This window comes from Chrysochloris asiatica, unplaced genomic scaffold (genome assembly GCF_000296735.1).
Source record: "Chrysochloris asiatica unplaced genomic scaffold, ChrAsi1.0 scaffold00203, whole genome shotgun sequence".
Taxonomy (NCBI): Eukaryota; Metazoa; Chordata; class Mammalia; order Afrosoricida; family Chrysochloridae; genus Chrysochloris; species Chrysochloris asiatica.
The window spans coordinates 3,457,008-3,463,544 of NW_006408721.1; positions in this window are offsets into that span (position 1 = coordinate 3,457,008).

Here is a 6,537-nt window from a genome sequence, read left to right on the forward strand (position 1 = left end):
AGGTGACCCAGCAGAATGCAGAAATCATTGGGCAGTGTCATTAGTATCCTATGTAAGCAAAATTTTGCTAAAGATAATTTAAAAAACAGCTGCAACCATACATTGACAGAGAACTTCCAGAAGTTCAAGCAGGATTCAGAAGAGGATGTGGAATGAGGGATATAATTTATGACTTCAAATGGATCTTGGCTGAAAGCAGAGAATACCAGAAGATGTTTACCTATGCGTTTTTGACTATGCAAAGGCTTTTGATTGTGTGGATCATGACAAGCTATGGACAGCATTGTGTAGAATGAATATTCTGGAACACTTAACTGTGTTCATGAGGAACCTGTATACAGATCAAGAGGCAGTTGTTTAAATAGAACAAGGGAACACTGAATAGTTTAAAATTAAGAAAGGTTTGTGCCGGGGTTATATTCTTTCACCATACTTAGTCAATCTGTAAAATGAGCACATAATCTGAGAAGCTGGATTATATGAAGAAAAATGTGGCATCAGGATTGGAGAAGACTCCTTAACAACCTGTGATATACAGATGATACAACCTTGCTTACTGAAAGTGAAGAGGACTTAAAATACCTACTGAAGAAAATCAGACCACAGCCTTAAATATGGGTTGCACCTTAATGTAAAGAAAACAAAAATCCTCACAACTGGGCCAATAAATAGTATCCATATAAATGAAGAAAAGGTTGAAGTTGTCAAAGACTTCATTTTGCTCAGATCAATCATCAGCACTCATGGAAACAGCAGTCAAGAAATCAAATGACATATTGCATGATGCAAATCTGCTACACAAGACCTCAAAGTGTTGGAGGGCAAAGATGTCAGTTTGAGAACTAAAGTGTGCCTGATCCAAGCCATGGTTATTTTCAGTAACATCGTATGCATGTGAAAGTTGGACAGTGAATAAGGAAGACCATAGAAGAATTGATGCATTTGAGCTATAGTGTTGGGGGAGTATATTAAAAGTGCCACGGACTGCCAAAAGAACAAACCAGTTTGTGTTGGAAGAAGTACAGCCAGGCTTTCTCTCTCATACTTCGGACATATTATCAAGAGGGACCAGTCCTTGGAAAAGGATATCATGTCTGGTAAAAAGGAGGGTAGGAGAAGAAGAGGAAGACCCCTAATGAGAAAGACTGGCACAGTGGCAGCCATGATGGGCTCATATGTAGCAATGGTTGTGATGTTGGTACAAGACTTGGCAGTGTTTCATTCTGTTGTGCATGAGGTTGCTATAAGTTGGTAGGGACTCAATGGCACCTAATAGCAACAACAACAACAACATCCCTAGAAGGAACATACAAAGCATCTCAAGACTCTGCATCTTTGCCCAGGCTGTTTCTACGCCTTCAATTCTCCTCGCTCCCAAACTCTGCTGGTCAAAATCCATGCTAAGCCTTCAACAAGGTGTCAGGGACACCTCCTCTGTGGGGATTGGCCCAGAGTTTCTCTCTCATTGGTAATGAGTACTCAGATCACTTAGCTTCATATATTCTAGTCAATTGTTTAAATTTCTACCTCTTTAAATGGAGGAAGTGGGATAAGAGATGTTGTGAGGATTGCAATCAATTACATGAAACAAGATATATATTAACTGTTGAACCAAAAACGGAGTTGTAATCACAATAAAAAGTTATAAACCCCCCACAAAAGCCCAAGCATACCTTCCTCTTCTGGATGGTTCAGGACATTCCAAAGATGTCTTAGTCATCTTTGTATTCCTCACAGCACCTGTCTGTAGAGTGTCCAGAATTGTTTACTGAATTGAACAGATGTTTAATTGAATTGGTACAACATTTTATACAGCAGCAAAATGATCATGACTATTTTCTGAGGCAGTGCCCTAGATCTCTCAAGGGATCTCGTGACTTTTCTCCTGGTCAGTGTGACAGGTCTGAAGGAAAAGAGTTAGGTTTCAGTGGGAAAGGCTATTCCTAGGAATTTGCTGAAATCTAGTTCTTTGACTCTTTCATCCTGTTCCCGCTCTTGAAAGAAGGTCCTTATTAGTTATTGTTAGCTGACATAGAGTTAAGCCCCATTCATGACACCCTCATGCAAAATGAAAAGAAACTCTGCCAGAATCAAATGGTTGTGATCCATAAAGTTTTCAATGGATAATTTTTGGACATAGATGCCAGACCTTCCTAGTCTTTATCTGAAAGCTCTGCTAAAATCTATTTAATATCATACCAATATGCTAGCCCTCCACTGACAGATGGGATGAGCCTGCACATAAAGTGCACTGGCCAGGAATTGAACTTGGGTCTACCTACATGGAAGGCAGGTATTCTACCACTAAGCTACTAATGCCTTATTGCCCTCATTAAGAGCTCCTGATTCCTTGAGTGGTGCAGATTGCTAAATGTCCAACTATTAATTGAAAGACAAGTGGTTTAAGTGCATCCTTGGAAGAAAGGCCTGGTGATCTGATTTTGAAAGGCCACCATGTTGGAAAATCCAATGGAGCATGGTTCTTTTCTGCACACATGGGGTTCCCATGCATTGGAACCAGCTCACCTGCAATTGGTTTTCTCTTCATGGTTGTTGTTGTTGTTGTTATGTGCCGTGGAGTCGGTTCTGACTCATAACGACCCTGTAAGGGTTTCCGAGGCTGTAAATCTTTATGGGAGCAGAAAGCCTCATCTTTCTCCCATGGAACAGCTGGTAGTTTCAAACTGCTGACCCTGAGGTTAGCAGCCTCATTAGTAACCACTACACTACCAGAGCTCCTTCATGGTAGTGGTGGTGATTATGTGTTGTGGAGTTGTGTAGGGTTTCTGAAGCTGTAAATCTTTACAGTAGCAGAAAGCCTCATCTTTCTTCCATGGAATGACTGGTAGTTTTGAACTGCTGACCTTGAGGTTAGCAGCATGATTCATAACCATCACACCACCAGAGCTCCTTCATAAGCAGTGTTTATTGTATGTTCCTCAGCTGTAGCCTCCTTCCATGTTCTCTGGCTCACATTGCTTGTTTATTTATTTCCCTGTCAGCCTATTTCTCTGACTGATATTGTGAAGCAAGCTGGTAACTGTCAGCCCAGGGGCCGGTGCAGTGAACCTGCTGAATGTGAGTTGCAGGATGATGGGACATTTGAATCAAACGCACATGGCTGTCTCTTACCCTAGAAAGGTACTCTGGGCACTGGACCAAGGTGTCCAGAAGGTTTTGCTCCTGACCATCCAAATGGCACTCTACAGACAGAAGCATCATGTGACAGGCTCTCTCCATCCCTCTTGATCCTTCCTCTTGCTCCCAGTTCTTGCCCTCGTCAACCTCCCTGACCACAGGATGGGCAGATGGCACAGGGGCACACAGTCTTGCCCGGAAGCACAGAGGGAGAAATGATACTGTCCATGGCATGCAGACAACTCGTCCATGTAGAAATATTTTCTCCCCCTTGAGAAAGTTGGAGCTATGCTTGACATAAATTGCCTTCCTACTGCCACTGAATTGATTCAGTCTCACAGGGATCCTATAGTACAGACTAGAACTGCCCCAGAGTATTTCCAAAGCTGTCAATTTTTACAGAAGCAGACTGCCACATCTTTTCCCCCATGGAACGAATTGCAGGTTTGAATCATTGACCTTTTAGTTCAAAGTACTTTAGTCAAGTACTTTGATCACTGTGCCACGTACAGTCAAATCTAGTGCCTTTGAGTGGATTCTGACTCATGAGCTATAGGACTGAGTAGAACTGCCCCACAAGGTTTCCGAGACTATAAATCTTTAGGGAAACAGACAGCCCCTCATCTTTCTCTGAAACAACAAAATGGCTGGTGGGTTTGAACTAGCAACCTGTTAACAGCCGGTTACTTTAACCACTGTACCACTGGGGCTCCATAAAGTGTCTAGCAATTCCAAATTCCTAAGCAAAAGTGGCCTTGCTTGTCGGTAATGGGGGGAGGGATAATCTTGGAGCCAGGGCAGGAATAGGGGGCTTTGTCTGCTTCCTGGTCAGTCACCATCTCACAAAGCAAATTTGATCAAAAGCAAGCCATCCTTTCTCTCCATGCTTCCTTCTCATACCAGTCACTCTGCTTCACCTCCTACTCCCTCCTGCAGCCAGGTGATCTCCTCCTCCTCTTCCTCCACCCCAACCCCAGGCACCCCTCTGAACTCTGCCTCTCCCCGACTCCTCTGCAGCCGTGGCCCCTCCGAGGCAGCTACGGGTGAGCGAGCTGTCAGCGGGGCAGTCACACAGTCAGTGCCATCCTGCTGGAGGCAGCGAGCCTCCCCCGACTCTGCGTGGCAGTGCGCATCATCTGTCAGAGTGCCCCTCTCCTCCCTCCCTCCCCACCCTCCCTGCCGCTGCTCTCTCCTTTTTCGTGAGATGCAAATCCAGAGAGGAGCCGAGCGGCTTGTTGAAGCAGCTCTCCTAGGGGCACCGTGGTGAGTGAGGTGGGCCACCCCTCTGCCACCCTGTCCCATGTACCAGGAGGTGGCTGAGTCTGTCAATCAGGGCCTCACTGAGGCGTGCTCAGCTGGGGCCCATGCCAGCCACACCTTCCCTGCTGCACTGCCCAGCGCCAGACAGGTAAGAGAGAGCTGCTCTTTCTGGCAGGGCTGCCTGAACTGGCCAGCCTCACCACAAGTCTTGTTGGGAGGTGTGGTGCAGGACACCCAGGGTAGAAAGGGCACTGTTCTCTTGTCACAATCCCTTTTGATTCTCTAACAGAGCTATTCAGAGCCAGTTAGCCCTGTCAGCTTTTCCAGGAGCAGGAGAGCAGAGGGTCTAAACGGAAAATATCTTTCTGTTCTCCCTCCTCCTCAACCCCAACCCCCTAGGTCCCCTGAAACCTGATTTCTGGTCACAAGGGATACTGTTTCTTCTCTTAGAGTCTTTCACACATGGGCTTTGGAAAATATTGTAGGTTGATATCTGGACTATGTATGACATAGTCTCTTTATTTTTAGTTTCATTCATGTTTTTTTCCTCCCTACTGTTGTTTTAAATGGGTGTCCTGCACAGCAGTTTGACTGCACACAGCATCTGTTTGGATTCCAGTTGGTGTGTAGGTCTCCAGTGTGGCTGCTGACCAACACTAGTGAGACATTCCATCACAGAAGTACCCAAAGACCCATTGAGTTGAAGTGAGATAAAAAGACATTGGTGGTCACCAATTCCTAAGCAGGGAGTTGAGGGCACAGTTGCCACCTACAGGAGGTGACAAGTCCCTGGATCAGCTAAATGGGGACTTTTTAGGGCTGTCTCATTAGTCACTCTTCTGAGTGGAGGGCAGGGTGACTTTTCTCTTTCTGTGTCAGAGTCACTCAATATTTAATCCATTGTTTGACCACGTACTTTAAACCTGGCTGTCAGGCCCTTGTAAGGTTCTGGCTTTGGGGTACTTTAGATTCTTGTTTTTGTTGTTGTTAAGTGCTGTCAAGTTGGTTCTGACCCATAGTGGTCCTGTATAGGGTTTCCAAGGAGCAGCTGGTGAGCTTGAACTGCCGACCTTGCTGTTCAAAGAGACTTTGCAGTCTAGCACTTTAATCCACAGCACCACGTCAAAATCCTGTAACTTGGATTATTTCAGACTATTTGTTCCTATGGAACAGCAAAACTTCAGGGTTTTCTTGAAAGATGGAGGAGGTGCTGGACAGTGGGGGCGTGCAATAGAATGTTATCATGAGACCAGCTAGCACTTGGAAACCTTAGAAGCTCTAAAAATGTAATGTGGTGTTAAGTTGATGTGGCTTTTATTATTATTTTCAGAATGAAAGCGCTACCGGCAGTTCATCAATCTGATAGACTTGTATGTCTGTCTATCCTTAGAGTAGGCTTCCTGGCAGAGGTGTGTGGTAGTTTGGGAAGGTGGATGGGGGTGGAATAAGAGGGGAGTAGAGTGTGCAATGTATGCCCACAGTCCCCGTTTGCCCCCATCAAGTGTGTCATTCTCGTTCTGGGCATGGGATTCTTTTGACATTCTTTTTATTATTATTCCACACAGTGTACAGAGGAATTTGAAAATTTCCTTATATTTTTTGTTCAGTTGAATGAAGCTTGTCAATGAGGCTAGGGTCCATTGCCCTCCCCCATCTGCCATAGAATCAGTGAGCTCTGTTCTGAAGAAAACAATTCCTTAGTCACAATAGTCATTTCACAAATGCCAGGTGTTCCCAGGGGATGGAGTATGGGTGTGGATGGACACTACAGCAGAACCCATCCCATTTCCATCTAAACTCATCCGCTGTCCCCCAACAAGCTCCAGAGGAGGATCTCAGGAACCTGTCTGAAGCAGCATCAACTGAACAACAGAGAAGCTGCAAGAGACTATAAAGAGTTCTGGAGGCCTGAGTTCAAATCTCCTCAGGACCATCCGTTGAACAACCCTGGGCCCATCGTTCAGGGCCACTAAACAGCTTTGGTTTTGTAATAAGTAAAATGAAAGCATGTGTCCAGCTCATCTCCAAAGGTTTTTATGAGGGACAAATAAAATAAAATAATAAAATAGATAGTTCTTACTATGTGCTGAGAAACAGCTAGGCAGTAGTTTCCCTACATGATGTTTTTGAATCCTCCCA